Consider the following 17152-nt stretch of genomic DNA (forward strand, 5'->3'; position numbering starts at 1 on the left):
ATGATATCTCATAGTTGTTTTAATTTGCATCTCTCTTAGGGCTAGGGATTTTGAGCATTTCTTCATGTGCTTGTTAGCCATCTGAATGTCGTCTTTGGTGAAGAGCAAGAACTTATGATGATGAAGGAGGAAACTCAAGTTGCTATGAAGGAATTGGCAAAAAACAAGGCTCAGGGAGTTGACTGCATACCAATTGATTTATTTCAACAAACAGACGCTGCCCTGGATGTGCTCACTAAGTTGTGCCAGGAAATCTGGAGGACAGCCAGCTAACCAGCTGACTGGAAGAGATCGATATTTGTTCCATTCCAAAGAAAGGTGACCCAACAGAGTGTGGAAATTATTGAATAATATCATTGATACCACATGCAAGCAAGATTCTGCTGAAAATTATCCAAAATCATTTGGATTAACACTAGTAGCATTAAACTTGAACATCTGTTTAAAATTCCATCTTTTGGTTTTCTTATCTGAGATGTTTATTTAACTCCTTCCTGTGAAATCTGAACTGCACTGCTTTCCAGTTTGTTTCAAGTCACGGTGACCCTCTTTGGAGTATTACATCTCTGAATCTTAACAGAAAAGGCTGTCACACTTTTTTCACTCCAAATTAAGGGTGGATTTGAACTATCAGAGTTCTAAATGCTCCTCTTGGTTTCCCATGGTTCTCTTTGATTAGCAGTTCATCATGCTCTGGGAGACACCGTCAGAAGTCCTTTGCCTTTTTCATATCAGTTCTTAAGAGAATCATTCAATCCAATCCTTGCTAAATGGAAGTATAAGCTTACCTCAAAGAAAGAAGATACAAGGTACCTTCTTAAGGTATGCAGTTCAAGTCCAGCAGCTGCTTGAGGGAGAAGGATTGGCAGTTTCCTCCTGTGTGATTTACTGCCTCCAGAAACCACTCTAGGGTCAGCTCTGAGTCTTGAAGGTACTCAATAACAATAACAACAGAGAATGAAGAGTATCAACAAGAATATAAAGTTGATAAAACTACCATGATCTTTATGATGCTTTTTATTGGCTTTCAAATATTGAGCCTGCCTTGCATTCCTGGGATGGAACTCACGTGATTGTGGTACCCATTTTTTATGTTTCTGGGTTTTATGCATTAGTATTTTGTTAAAAGTTTCTGTCTACCTTTATTAAGGTTATTGAACTGCAGTTCTATTGTCTAAAATATATTCTCTTTTTATAGTCTGCGGCGTCTCCTAAACAACGTGCCTCTGGAAACTCTGATCTAATACCATGAGTTAGGACATGTTTCCTTGTGTGGAAATGTAGAATTTGTGTGATTTCTTTTTTCCGTGTTTGACAAAAGTTACAACAGAACTACCTGATCCCTGTATATCCTTTTTGGTTATGTATTTGATACTCAACACGTTGTTCTGAAATAGGAACCCTGGACCCTCTGTTGGGTGTTTGAGGCTGTAAATCCCATGCGAGGAGATTGCATATCTTTCAGTTGCTGTAAGTGAAGTCTACCCACCCACGATGCCCTCAGTGGAGTTAGCATTGCCACTTCCTACAGACTGACCGTCGGAGCTCCCTCTTTGGTAAAGTTTCTAGAACAATTATCCCAAGAATGCAAGCAGGTTTGAAAATATGCATGAAATATTAAATAGTTAAGCTCACATATCCAAAGCTAGGCTATTACTTGGCTTTTCAGCCTCATCTTATATCACCCTTACCTTAGTAAAGTACAATAGTCATCTTTTCAATTTTGAAAGTAAATAAGTTTATTCCGTCATTAAGGATTTTGCACTTGTTTCTGCCTCTGATTTTCCAATGCCCTTTGCCATGTCCTTTTAAACGTGTCCTTTTAAAATGATAGATGAGTATCTATCTTTCTCCCTGGGAATTGTTGGTGGAGTCAAACCACCAGAAGCCACCTTTGCGTTAACAGTATAATTTCCAAGGTTTAAGCCACCAGAGTTTCCCCCCACCCCCTTTTGCCTATTGTTGTTGTTGTTATGTGCAGACAAGTTGGAACTGACCTATAGCTGACCCTCCAGAGGGTTTTCAGAGGAGATCTTTCTCTTGTGGAGTTTCTGGTGAACTTGGACCATCTGCTTTGGGTTGACAGCACAAATTCCTTTCCCACTAGACCTCAAGAGTTCAATTCATTAAGTACAGCTGCCACAGAAAGAAAAGTAGAGTTTCCTTAATGGTCCACAAGATGGCAAGAGAGTTCTCCTCATAAATATAAAAGCTAGTGGTTTTCTCTGACATTTATGCATTGGACTCTTAAAGTAGAAAGTTTCTGATCTGAAGATTTGAGTATTCCTAACATCTTTATTAGGGTTAGTCCTCATATTTCCATTTTGATGCTAATTCTCAGTGTGGTTACATGGTTGAATAACCAGGATTTTCACTATATTCACAATATTCTCGAAGAGAGAAGGAATTTAAAACTTGACCTGAGTAAGCTTAACATAAATGTGAATTTTAAAGCACATACTAATATAAAGGGAGAGAAATACAGTTTTCTGATGGCAAAGGTAGCTGGCGCTGTCTTTATGATTGGGTGTTTAACAGAGCATATAAATTGAGCTAGTTGCCTGAAGTAGTTACATAATTTATATAAAGCAACTTTACATCGGAGAAAGTGAGCATCCATTGCTTGTATCAAGTCAAATTTACACCTGTTCTGAAACAAGCAATAACTGGTCCTTTTACTGTGCAGGACTAATACAAACATGAGGCTGAATGAGTATTCGGATTTTTCAAAACAATAAACAATAAATAAAAAATAAACTTTCAACTCCCAGTGTACCCTCCGTGCATACACAACAGAGGTAAGGAGATTTTTTGCCACATTTGAGGTGGGAGCACAGATAGATGACCAGAATATGGCTTCTCATAGTATTAAAAAATTCAAAACCATTTATTTTTCCAAAAGATTGAATGAAATAAAACTCGATCTGTGTGTGAGAGGAGGTATCTCATGCTAGAAACTGTATTCACATCCACTTTTATTTTAAGGAAGCACCTACATCCTGGTTCATGTACATACAAAGTAGTTGGAAACAAAGGAGCCTCTGTTGTTTAATAATCTATGAAGAGGAATGTGGTATCAGGATTGGAAGGAGACTCATCAATAACCTGCATTATGCAGATGACACAACCTTGCTTGTTGAAAGTGAGGAGGATTTAAAACACTTGGTGCAGATCAAGGAATGCAGCCTTCAGTATAGATTGCATCTCAATATCCAGAAGATAAATATTCTTACCCCTGGACCAATAGACAGTGTCGTGATGGATGGGGAGGAGATTGAAACTACCAACAGCTTCATCTTGCTTGGATCCACAATTAACACCATTGGTATGAGCAGTCAGGAAATAAGGAGACACATTTCAACGAGAAAATCTGCAGTTTCGGGACCTTTCCAAATTCTTGAGGAGTAATGATGTCAGTTTGAGGACTAAGGTATGTCTGATTAAGGCCATAGTCCTGATTACTAACTATGTATATGAAATCTGGACAATGAATAAGGATACTAGATAAAGAAATGGCACCTTGGAGCTGTAGTGTTGGAGAAGAAAACTGAACATCCCATGAACAGTCAAGAAAACAAACAGGTATGTCTTGTAGAGAATGCAGCTGGATTGCTCTTTGGAGGCAAGAAAGATGAGACTTCACCTCACATATTTTGGATATATTTGTAGGAGGTGCTATTCCTTAGAGAAGGACATGATGTTGCAAAGGATGGAGGGTCAGCGAAGGAGAAGAACACCCTCAACCAGGTGGAATGACAAGGTGACTGCTATGATGAGCTCTTGTGTATCAGGAAATATGAGGATGGCGCAGGACATGACTTGGTTCAGATCTTTTATTCATAGGGTCACTATGAGTCATGCTTGACTCGATGGCACCTAACAGCAGCAAAATAATTCAATATGTCACAATTCATTAGTGATTTTTATTTTAATTCATGTTATCATAAGAAACTGTTTTAATAAGAGACATTATCTTTTAAAACAAAAAAATCTATACTACTTAGAACTCAATTTTTGTATATATGTTTAATACATTTATATAATCTGTCCCTGATTAAACAATAGCCATGGATCTAGTTCATAACAAACACAAAGTTAAATTCAGACCAAAAATCCCACAATACTGCTATGAGGTCAATTATGACTCATAACGAGTCTCCCAGTAGTTTTGTTTTTTTTTAATTTGTTTTTAATAAGGGAAGGGAAAGGGGAAAAGACATCCAGCTTTTGGAGGCTGTTAACTATTTCTCAGTAGAGACTCCTTGACTTCATCTCTCTTCTGTAAAATGCATCATTGATTCAACCACAGACTTGTCAGCTAGCAAGCTAACGTGTAATATCCTCTGCCACTAAGATACTCAGGAATTAAAAAGATATTAGAAAAACAAAATATTGCTTACTATATTAGTCATTTATACTGAGGGTATGGGTAAAAAAAATAATAAAAAGATAAAAAGAGACTCCATAGTAGAAAATTGGTGAAAACCTTTGACAAAAAAGATTGCAACCAGGGTCAAAGTTTGTGGATGGACTTCACCTATGGATGATGAAACGGAGTTAGAGTTGGAGAAATGGTTTCAGTAATACTCCAACTGACTCTCATCAAGATGATTTTAACTCACAGCAGCCCTCCACCACGTTTTCAAGGTTATGCGTTACAATGAGAGGAGACTGCTATCTTTCTCCTGTGGAGGGGCCTGTGCCTCGAAACCTGTAGGACCTGGCACTCTTTGGATTAGCAGCACTAATTTGGTACAAAATATACCGCCAGAGCTCCATCCAGTAATACTACAGAGGTAGTATTTTCCAAGTAGGAACAGGTTTTAGGGTTTAGATTCTAAAAACCAATCTAGCATAGATTTTTCAAAGAACAATTAGAGTGTATATATGTATATAAATTCCTATTTATGAATTCCATTTGTGAATTCCTAGATCATACTACATGTAAGTACTCTATCACTATTTGATGCATATACTATGTTCCTAAAACAAATTTCTATTTTATGATAAGATTGTTGAGTCCAGCAGAGCTTCTATCTCCTGACAAGAGGACAATAAAAAAACTTGCTGAATTGCATTAAATTCAATTTCTATCACAACTAATAATATATGTGCTATGTAGGATATTTTTCAAAACTTGGGCCAGAAAGATGCTTTAGATCATCTCAGTTTTTGAGGAACAGCTCTAGTGGCCTAGTATAAAGGGAGGTGCTCTGCAAACCCATCAGTGATTCTGCAGAAAGATGAAGAATCACTTCCTGTACAGTTAACAATCTTTGAAAACCCACTGGAGTGTCAACTATGAGTTGGTTCTGACCCCATGGTAAAGTGTGAGTGAGTGAGAGTAAGAATAATAAGAAGTTGAGTTGAATTGATTGATGCTTTCAGGAAGGAGATTTAGTGGCACAATAAGTAAGTACTTCTCTGCTAACTGAAAAATTGCCCATTTGAGTCTGTTCAGTAGTTCTTTGGTAGTAAAGGCCTGGCCATCTGCTTCTCTAGAAAATGTAGTTTAGGGAGCTGCATCTCACACACTTAGTGGCAGGAGGAACCAGTCTTTGGAGAAGGATATTATGCTTGGAAGGGTGGAGGGATAGCAAGGAGAGGAAGACCCCAGATGAGGTGAATTGACACAGTAACTGGAACAATTCGGTTAGGTGTATTGAAGTCCGTTAGACTGGCTCAAGTCAGAGGATGGTTCAGAGCTTTTGTACATAGGGTCATTATGAGTTACAGATGACTAGACAACACATAACAGCAACAACAACAACAACAACAGCAACAACATGTATCAATTCTTCTCTGTCATGTATGCCATTATGATTCAGAACTGACCCAAGGACACTCAACCACAATAAATTACTTTCAAAAAGCTCATTTAAATTTCATTTAAAATATAATACAATGGTAATTTTGTCATAAATCAAAACTCAGCTCACAGATCTCTGTGATTCTACTTCATAAGGACCTTGAAGGATGGACTAGAACTGCTCTAGGCTTTTCAAGGTCATCTATGTTTTCATGCACACTGACCTCATTCTTCTCCCTTGGAGTGGTAGGTGGTATGAGCCTTCTGGTGTGGCCTTTTGGTTGGCAGCTGAATATTATAGGTGAATCAATATAATATAGAAGAAATTAATTCTACCCAGGACAGTGGCAAAAAAGTCACACAAAATTTTATTTTTTACCAAGGAGATTTGATAAGGTGGTATGTAGGAGAAAGACCCTGTGGAAGAATAATAGGGAAAGGCAGATGTAAGAGTGAAAACACTGTTATATGGGAATTACAACAATTCCTGAATACAATTTGCAAAGAGAGTAAGAGGAAGAGAAATAATTGCAAACATTCTCATAATCGAGAAAGGTCATATATGCTTAAGGGCAAAGACTTTTTCCACAGCTAATGGGTGAATTATTGGAGAATATAAAATTTCTATTTCATATAAGCACCAAGAAAATGGAAATCTTTACCACTGGACCAGTAGGAAACATCATGTTAGAAAGAGAAAAGACAAGTTGCCAAGGAGTTAACTTTATTTGGATCTACAATCAATAGCCATGGTAGCAGCAGTCAGGAAATCAAAAGACAGGTTGCATTTGGAAAATCTGCTGTAAAGAACTTTTCCAAAGTTATAAAGAGTGAAGGTGTCAGTGTAAAGACTACGGTTCACCTGATTCAAGCCATTTACCTTTGCTTTGTATGAATCTGAAAGTTGAACAATGAGAAAGGAGGCCCAAAATATAATTGATACCTGTGAATGTTGGTGTCAGTGAAAAATATTGACTATAAAATATATTGTCACAAATCCAAGCATGTCTATCATGGAGAAAGTGCAGCCAGGATACTTTTGAGAGGCAAGAACAGTAAAACTGCATTTCACATACTCTGGACATGCTGTCAGAAAACACTATGGCTTACAAAGAGATATTATTCTGGGAAAAGTAGAAGGCAGGAAAAAAAGGAATTAAATAAGATGGATTGACACTGTTTGTAAAATGGACTTGCACAAGGTGGAGATTGTGAAGATGGCATAGGGTAGAACATGGCTTTAATCTGTTTTTCAACAGTGTCAGTATGAATCATAGACAGCTCAACAGCACCTAACAACCACAATAAAAGTTTTATTACTACGATTTCATTTTATAAAGAAATACCTAGAAGTTATATGGCATGATAAAGAAAAGACAGGTAAGTATTTGAGAGACATTGTATTTGGGACAAAAGCAGATAGAATGGACAGAGAAAGGCAAATGTACTCAGTTACAGGATCCGATAAAATTAATTTTAAAAGTATTGCTTTTTTTAGGGAAAATGTAGAAATAATGCGGTTTACATAAAAATCCATGCAAATTTGATTTATACAAGGTTAAGTTTGCATTCATCCAGTAGATTACTAAGCAAGCAAACACTCTGTATACAGGTGCAATGTTCTGCTTACCTCATCTTTTCTTCATTCAGGTCTACTTAAAGATTAACCATCTCATCAACTTGAGTAGATTTCAGAATTTGTACATCATAAGTTTGGGACTTAGATGGGTGACTGCAGGGTGGGAATCAGTGACCATTGTTTCAGTATTCATGGGTTAGTTGGTTGGTGGTGCTGAGTTTAGCTTATTTTTCATTCAACTTTAGTTATCAGAACTATTCCAGGCTTAAACTGGCTACCACATAGAGAAAAATACAGTACAATACCTACTTTAGTAAGTTCAGCTAGGAGCATTTTGCTCTTCTTAGTTCCAGAAAAGGTCAACGTGACACACCTTCACTAATTCTTCCTATGATCCCTTGTGGTCTACAGTGGAGCTCATACAGGCTATATGGCTATCATAGATCTAACTTCCTTTCTTTTCTAGAAAATATTTCATTGCATTGCAGAACATCCATGTGCCTCATATCACACAAAATTAAATTGGAATATTCAAACCCTGCATAAATTACCAGATAAAGTTACTGTATAATGAGGAGAGATAGGAAAGCATCACAGAGAAGAATTCAAGTCAGTTCAGTGGGTGATGATAGCACAGAATTTCAATTACACCCACGTTCGTGGTAATAAGAATTGATAAATGACTTAGGAAGGGAGACCATCTGCAGAGATAGTGCAGGGCTGCGTCTCCACCTTGCTCAATGGGAAATCGGCAAGATCAGGGATGGTAGCAAAGTCAGAACACACGTGTTAACAGCAGAGAGGGTACATGAAAGGTATGACAGTCGGATGAGAAAGTCAGATAGGAAGGAATCTTAGCTACAAAAAAGAAGCAGAATCAACTGACATGTATTTCTTGGGAGCGATTTGTACAAAACACTGCACTGAAAGAAATAAAGTTTTACAATTATTCTCCATGTGGTATCTTAATTTTTAATGACAATTAAAAAAGGTAATATATAAAATATGATCATTATAATTAAATCCAATTTTCAAAATGGCAATCATATACTTTAAAAGAATCACCAAGCATTTCGGAATACTATCAAGGACAAAAGATGAATTTTATTTGGACAAAAGTAAATGGATTTTATTTTTGTTTGCCTGCAATACGGGGATGGTGAGAAAACTTTGTTTCCTCAATTTCATTCATTACAAAAAATAAAAGGAAACAAAATATAAATTAGGCACAGATTAGGCATTAGGCACATGTATTCCACATCTTGATAGTAATCATTTGAAACCCAGTACATTGTACATCCTATTGAGCTGTTTCAAAGTTCAGGTGTAGCTCTTGACGGGCTCCCTAGTCTATGTCAAGGAATTCAAAAGCTGGCTAATCCACAGCTGACTCTAAGAAATTCACATCAGTTTCTACTGGGGGGAGGGGCAGGCAGGGAATGATCATTTAAGAGAGGACAGAAATTATCAAACAATATCACTAATATTGTTGTTGTTGTTGTTATGTGCCATTGAGTCGCTTGCGACTCATAGTGACCCTATGTACAACAGCCCTAAACTGCTCTGTCCTGTGCCAATCGCACTGTCTCTGACACTCCCATCCCGATTACCCCAGTCACTGAATCAATCCACTTCACAGAGGGCCTTCCCCCCACTGCAACGTCCCTCTACCCTCCCAAGCATGATGTCCTTCTCCAAGGAGTAAAATCTTTTGTAGACTATTAAAAATGGCTAGAATTGAACATCAACACAAAACTACCAGAAATTCAAGCTGGGTTCAGCAATGGCTGTGGTATAAGGGATCTATATCATTACTGATGTCAAATAGATCTTGCCAGAAAGCTGTGAATAACAGAAAGATGTTTACCTGTTTTATTTACTATGTGGAAGTATTTTGCTGTTTCAATAATAACAAGTTATGGCTAACACTGTGAAGAACAGACATCTAAAATCTTTCTCATGTGGAACTTAGACCTAAGATACTGTTGCCCAAACAGCACTAAGAGCACTGCATAGTTCCAAGTCAGGATAGGACTGTATCCTTTCTCCATGCCTATCCCATCTATATGCTGAGCAAATGGTTCAAAAAGCTGTGCTCTGTTAAAGAAGAATGTGGCATCAGAATTAAAGAAAGGAAGACTGGTGAACACCTGACATTATGCAGGTGACACAACCTTACTTATAGAAAGTCAAGAAGACTTGAAACTTGACTTCTTACAGCCCAATCACAAAATGGTCACAAGATATAAAAAGATGTCCATTAATAAACAAATGAATAAAAAACGAGCATATTCATACAGTACAATATTACACAGAATTTAAACACAATGTGTTCATAAAACAGTACACAATATGGACAATCCTGGAAGACATTACACTGAGTAAAATAGTTCTGTCACAAAATGACAAATACTGCATAACACTGCTCTTATAAAATAAGACAGTGGGTTGGGGGAAAATAGGAAAAGAGTGGATATATAATAAACAATGAAAGAGATGAGTGGAAGAACTGTCTGAAAGGAATGTATGATGAGGCATTACGTGTGTGACAACAATCTGAACTAGAAGTGTGTCGCAAAGCAACCTGGAGGAAGGGGAAGGGAGGAGGAGGGAGAAAAATGTTCACCAATGAATGAACGAAAACACAACCTTTCTGCAAACCTTCATTAAAATCACAGAAAAATTTAAAAAAAGGAATACTTGAAGCACTCTAGAAGATCAATTACTCTAGCTTTCAATGTGGATTAATTTTAAACCTATAAGTATTTTATAATTATAATCCTATAAATATTTTAGCATCAAGAGAACATAAATTCTCACCACTGGACCAATAGGCAACATGATGATAGATAAAGACTGAAGTGGTCAACAATTTCCTTTTACTTGGATCCACCCATGTTAATGACAGTCAAAAAATTAAAAGATGTGTCCTGTTGGAGAAGTCTCCTATTAAGAACCTCTTCAAAATTCTAAAGATCTAGAATGTCATTTTAGTCTACAGTGTTCTTGATCCAAGCCAGACTATGTATATGTAATTGCTTCTTATGCATCTAAAAGTTAGGCAATGAGTAAGGATGACAGAAGAATTGATGGTTTGAATTGTGATATTGGCGGAGAGTATTTAATATTCCATGGACATGGACTCTCAAAAGAATGAACAAATAAAAGAGGTGCGACCAGAGAACCTCTTAGGAGCAAGAATAATGAAATTTCATCTCACATACTTTGAGTATATTTTCAAGAGGATTCAGATCTTGGAAGGAGAGATCATTCTGGTAGAGGTAGAGAAAGACTGGAAGACTCTCAAATGGATAGGTTGACACAAGTGACTAGCACAAGAGGGACTTCAGCATGACAGATCATGACTACAGAGCAGGGTAAGATGAGATCTATTGTAAGGGTACTTGGCTAGACCAACACGTAGCAACAACAGCAGGACTTGGTCATTTCAGGTACTCACCTGTGATAGACATGTGCTGTTTAAGGTTTGAAGGCTTAGATTTTACTTACTTTACTAAATATATTGTTCTTAGGAAGTTATTTAAATTAATTCTGAATTACTCTGCGTAGCCCACAAGAAATATTGTTCAGTTTAACAAAAAATGAGGCAAATATAAAGGCCAATATAGTAGCACTATAAAATACAAATTCTTTTCTGTTAGGAGATATAAACCCTTATTTTTTATTTATTAATGATAATAAAATTATTTTAGTATAAAATTAAGTTTGATCCAGCTTTCCCAGTACATCATGTCTTCATTTTTATAATCACCTCCAGAAAGTCATATTATAGTATGTATTTATAAGTTTGTAGTATATATTTGTAAAAGCAAGTGGTAAAAATAATAACATCACTTCAGGATAAAACATTAAACAAATTGCACTTGACAATTTGAAAAATCATGTGTAATTTGAGTTATAACCCCTAATAAATTTGTAGTTTACATATTAAACCACTTGATAATTTAGAAAATGATTTACATTTACTGTCTCATTAAATAGATTAATGGGATAATATTTTAGTGACCCATGATAGAATTCTTTATAGATAAGCTGCTAGTTTCTTATTTTGGTTCCCACCAAAAGCTCATTTCTCACTGCAAGGGACCTTATCATAGAAATGCTAAAATAATTCCACTTGCATTTCTGTAGGATTGTGTATGTGTAAGAGAGGAAGACCCTCGATGAGATGTATTGACTCACTGACTGGGGTACTGGGGGGAAGTATATCAGAAACAGTAAGGTTGGCACATGATAAAGCAGAGTTCAGAGCTGTTGAGTTACAAGAAACTCGATGACACATAACAACAATATATACATATAACCATCACTGACAATAAATATCACTATAAATTGGTTAATAACTGACATGATAACTTGCTTGTTAAATTCAAACATGCTTTGAAATTTAAAGGCATAAAAACTAGAGAAGTAGATTGGACAGCATACAGAAGATTGGAGATCCTAAAACAAAAATTTCAGGACTATGTTGGAAAATAGAAGTTTCAGTAGCAAAGCCTAGGCAATTACCTAGTTTTCTATACAGGTGATTGTTATTGTGTTTGTTAAATTGAGTATGACTCATAGAGAACCTATGGAAAATAGACTTGAAATCTGTCCTACCCTGTGCCATCCTCATCATCTCTGATACATTTGAGCCATTGCTGCAGTCACCGTGCCAGTCCATTTTGTTGGAGTGTCTTCTTCTCTTACTTACCCTCCACAGTATGACCTCATTTTCCAAGGTGTAGCATCTCCTAGGAACATGCTCAATGTGTGAGAGACAAAAGTTCACAATCCTTGCTTCCAAGAAGCACTCTGGCTGCACTTTTCCAAGGCATATCTGTTTGGTTTGTTAGCAGTCCATGGGATATTCAATATTCTTCTTCAACACCACAACTCAAAGACATCAATTCTTCTTTCGTCCTTTTTCATTGTTCACTTCTCAGAAGCATAGTAAATAATGGAAAAAACCATGGTCTGACTCAGGCACTCCTTATTTTTCAATATGATATCATTGCTCTTCAGTATTTTGGCGACATCCCTGCCAGTGGGTTTGCCCAAAGCAATATATCTTGATCTCCTGACAACTGGTACTGAGCGTGTTTATTGTGGATCCACGTAAGATGCCGTCATGGACAAGTTCACTTCTTTCTCCATCTACCATGTTGTTGCCTATTGGCCAATGAATGTAATCCATATTGAAAGGAGCAGGTATTAGAAGCAATTGTTGTTGGATGACAGCGGAAATAATAACAAATACATGATAGAAGCTAGACTCCATTCCTGAATGTAACTAAAATATTGGGGCATCTTGGAAAAAATAATATAACTGATTTCTAGTTTAAATTACATAATATAGTAAGAGGGTATGTATCAAATTATAAAGTGAAATTAATCTAGAGTTGTTGATATTGTGGTTACGTGCTGTTGAGTACGACCCATAGTGACCGTATGAACGAGCGTTCTGAACCTTGTCCTATCCTGAGCCATCCTCACACTTCCTGACACAGTAGAGCCTACTGTGGCAGTCACCATGTAAATGCACCTGGCTGAGGGTCTTCCTTTCCTTTGCCGGTCCGCCACCTTTCGGAGCATCATCTCTCTTTCCAAGGAATAGCCTCTTCTAGCAACATGCCCGACGTATGTCAGAGGAAGCCTCTTCATCCTTACCTTCAAAGAGCATTCTTCCTGCACCCTCTCTGAGACATATTTGTTTGTTCTATTGGCCGTCCATGGTTTGTTCACTACTCTTCTTCAACACCACAGCTCAAAGGCACCAATTCTTTTTCTGTCATCCTTATTTATTGTCCAGTTCTCAGATATATAGCAAGTGATTGGAAAAACCATGGCCTAAATCAGACGCACCTAGAGTGCCTGCTTACAGTTGGTTATTAAATCTATCTGATTCTGCAGTTCAGAGCCTTTGAAATAACCAGATGAGTAATTCAAGGAGTCTTGCTCTAGAAGCTTCATAAGCAAGGAGATCTCCTCTTCATGGATAGACTAACCCTTTATGGATAGAATGATGATGGTTCAGTATTTACAGAATTTTTGTAACATGAAAAACCTTGAGTAGTGCATTACATTAGCACATTCAACAGCTAACAAAAAAGGTTGAAGGTGTGAGATCATCTAGTGAGATCATCCGGAGATACCTTTGAAGAAGGACCTGGTGATCTGTTTACGGGAAAGTGTATCAGTCACTGGAAATCCTAGGGGGCACAAATGCTCAGTCATGTCAGCTTGCCAGGAGGTGAAATCTATTCAGCACCAGGCTTTTGTTGTTTGACATGGGGAGAATGTGAAATAAGATTCCTGAAAACCTAAGTCTAACACCAAACTTCTGTCACGGACTATGAAGTACCTTTCACATAATAGACATTAACAACAAATATAACTTTGTTCATTATTTAATTATGAATGATTTTAAAATTACATTTAAGCAACATATAGATTCTGATCTGGCAACATTCCAATGAATAATGCAAAGTTATTTCTCTCTTACTGACAATTATAAACATTATAAAAGAAAATACATATGCAATGAACAAAATTAAATGGAGGAAAAGAGAGATGAGAACAAAAGTGATGGAAGATTTGTAACATTTTATGTTATTTTAAACAGTATGATGAGGGTATCTATCACAGAGAAGGACCTACTTGAATCAGGATTGGAATGAAGTAGGGAATAAGATGTAAGTACAGAAAAGCAAAGGTAGAGGATTATATGTAAAGACCATGAGGTAAAATGATGCTTGATAATGCTTTAAAAGGTGCCAAGACCTATTGGGCTGAAATAGTGAATGACTGGGTAAATGATAGGACATAAGATCATGCACATTGTATAGTCAAATCATATAGATGCTGGCAAATGTTGGAGAAAACTCTGCGTTACTTTGTATAAGGTGGAAAGATTGTAGGTTTTAGAAAACAAACAAAAGAACCCCCCACCCAAAAAAAACACAACCCAACAAAAACCCTTCTAGCTAATGCTGTTTTTGTTAGGTGTCATAAGTTGACAGGTGACCGTGACCTACAAACCATAGCTCAGTGAACCTCAGATCTGACCCTTGCCCTATCCTGCTTTATCCTCACAGTCTCTGATATGCTCAACCCCGTTGCTACAGTTACTTTGTCAGCCTAGCTTGTTGGGGGTCTTCTCTTTTTCTGACCCTCCACTTTACCTAACTTGATGTCCCTTTTTCCAAGGACTGACACTTTCTGACAATGTGTCCAAAGTATTTGAGACAAAGTTTCACCACCATTGCTTCTAAGGAGCAGCCTGGTGGCACTTTGTCCAAAACAGACTTGCTTGTTTCTTTGGAAATTCAAGGAATATTTAGTAAATTTTTCCAGTACCACAACTCAAAGGCATTGATTCTTCTGTTATGTTTGTTTATTGTGCAGCTTTCAAATACATAAGAAGTCATTGAAAAGTAATGTGATTTGGATTGGATGCACCTTAGTCTTTAAACTGACACTGTTGCTCTTTAACAGTTTGGAGAGGTTCATGACAGCAACTAACTAATGCTATGTGCTGTCAGGTTACCTGCAATTCATAGTGACCCTTATGTACCCTTAGTTCGGAACCCTGCCCTATCCTGAGCCAAATTCTCATCTCCAACACAACTACATTACTATGCCAACACACTCTATTACCCTAGAACTGAGTCCATCTATCTTATCCAGGGTCTTCCTCTCCTGCTCTGTCCCTCCACCTTTCCAAGCATACTGTCCTTCTCCAAGACCTGGTCTCTCTGGCAACATGTCCAAGTTATGTGAGAAAGAGGTTCAAAATCCTTGCCTCTAAGGAGTGGCTAGGTTTTACTCTCTCTAGGGCATACCTGTTTGTTCTCTTGGCAGTATACGGTATGTTCAATACTCTTCTCCAGCATCACAACTCAAAGTCACCAATTCTTCTATCATCCCTAGTCATTGTATAGATCTCTGATGCATAACAAGTAATTGCAAAGTCCCTGGCTTCAATCAGGTATACTTTAGTTTTTAGACTGACATTGTTGCTCTTCAGTACTCTGGAGAGGTCCCTGACAGCAGATTTTCTCCAAGAAAAGAAATTCACTGACCATTTTCATTGATGCCACACCAATTCTATTTAACAATATAGTTGATTCAAATCTAAAACACACTAAAAATTGTTGGTTAGAATTAGGCCGAAAAAAAAAAAAAGGGACTCTCAGAGGAGTTCCTGAAATGCATTCATTCAGTGCTACAGAGAGGTAGGTGAGCTCTGGCCCTTGTGAGTAAAGAGGCTTGAATCTACTAGATTTTTCTTATGAGAAAGATAAACAATCTCCTCTTATGCAACTATGTTCCCCCTGATACCAGCAGTCAGGAGATCAGGAGACATATTACATTGGGAAAGTCTGCAGTCAGGAACCTCTCCAAATTATTAAAAATGAACCTAACAATGATGTTTGTTTGAGGCCTAAGGCGGATCTGAGTCAGGCCATGGTCTTTACAGTCACTTGGTATGCATTTGAGAGCTGGAAAATGAATAATAATGATAGAAGAAGAATTGATGTCTTTGAGCTAATTATTGACTAAGAGTATGGAATATCCCTTAGACTGCCAAAAGAACAAACAGATAGATATGTCTCGTAGAAAGTGCAGCCAGAGGACTCTTTGGAGATGAAGGTAATAAAGTTTTGTCTCACATAGTTTGAGTATATTGCTAGGACAAGCTATTACTTGGAGAGAGCTATCAGGCTTGGAAAGGTGGTGGGTTGGCAAAGGATGGGAAGATTCTCAAGCAGATGGGTTGACACAAGTTTTTCAACAATGGGCTCACTAAGTCAAAGAGATTGCAAGGATGGCACAGGATAGGACAGGGTTCAGGTCTGTGGTTCATAGGGTCTCTGTGAGTTATGCTTTGGCAGAGTAACACCTAACAACACTAGCTTTACAGTGGTTTACAGTCCCTGAAAACCCAGAGAGGGTCACCCATGAGGGAGTTTACATTGAGGCAGTGGTTAAAAACTGAATTAGGATTACTCAAACCTGGATTAAAAATGTCAGTTCTGACCCATATCATCAAATATAAGTGACATTAAGTCTCTAAGCCTCTGTTTCCTTTTCTAGATATCGGGTTTAAGTAAAGTATCTATTCCATGCCAGGAAATCTGGAGGACAGCTAGCTAACCAACTGACTGGAAGAGATCGATATTTGTTCCCTTTCCAAAAAAAGGTGACCCAACAGAGTGTGGAAATTATCGAACAATATCATTGATATCACATGCAAGCAAGATTCTGCTGGAAATTATCCAAAAAAATTTGGAACAATATGTCAACAGAGAATTGCCAGATGTGCAGGCTGGATTTAGAAGAGGTTGTGGTACTAAGGATATTATAGCTAATGTAAGATGGATCTTTGCAGAAAGCAAAGAATACCAGAAGAATGTCTATCTGTGCTTCATTGACTATGCAAAGACTTTTGACTGTGTGGATCACAGCAAGCTATGGCTGACTCTGAGAAGAATGGAAATTCCAGAACATATGATTGTGCTAATGCGAAACCTATACTTGGACCAAGAGGCAGTCGTCAGAACAGAGCAGGGAGACAATGGATGGTTCAAAATCGAGAAAGGGATCTGTCAGGGATGTATTTTGTCTCTCCATACCTTTTCTTTTTTATTTTATTTTATTTTATTTTATGAACATTTACAGAGATTTTGGATTTCCATTCATTCTTTGTTACACTATTTCCTCTACCCCCCTCGCCCCAGTTCGTTCCTCTCTTTTTT

Source organism: Elephantulus edwardii, unplaced genomic scaffold, assembly GCF_000299155.1.
Source record: "Elephantulus edwardii isolate Elephantulus edwardi_28Jun2011 unplaced genomic scaffold, EleEdw1.0 scaffold00014, whole genome shotgun sequence".
Lineage (NCBI taxonomy): Eukaryota > Metazoa > Chordata > Mammalia > Macroscelidea > Macroscelididae > Elephantulus > Elephantulus edwardii.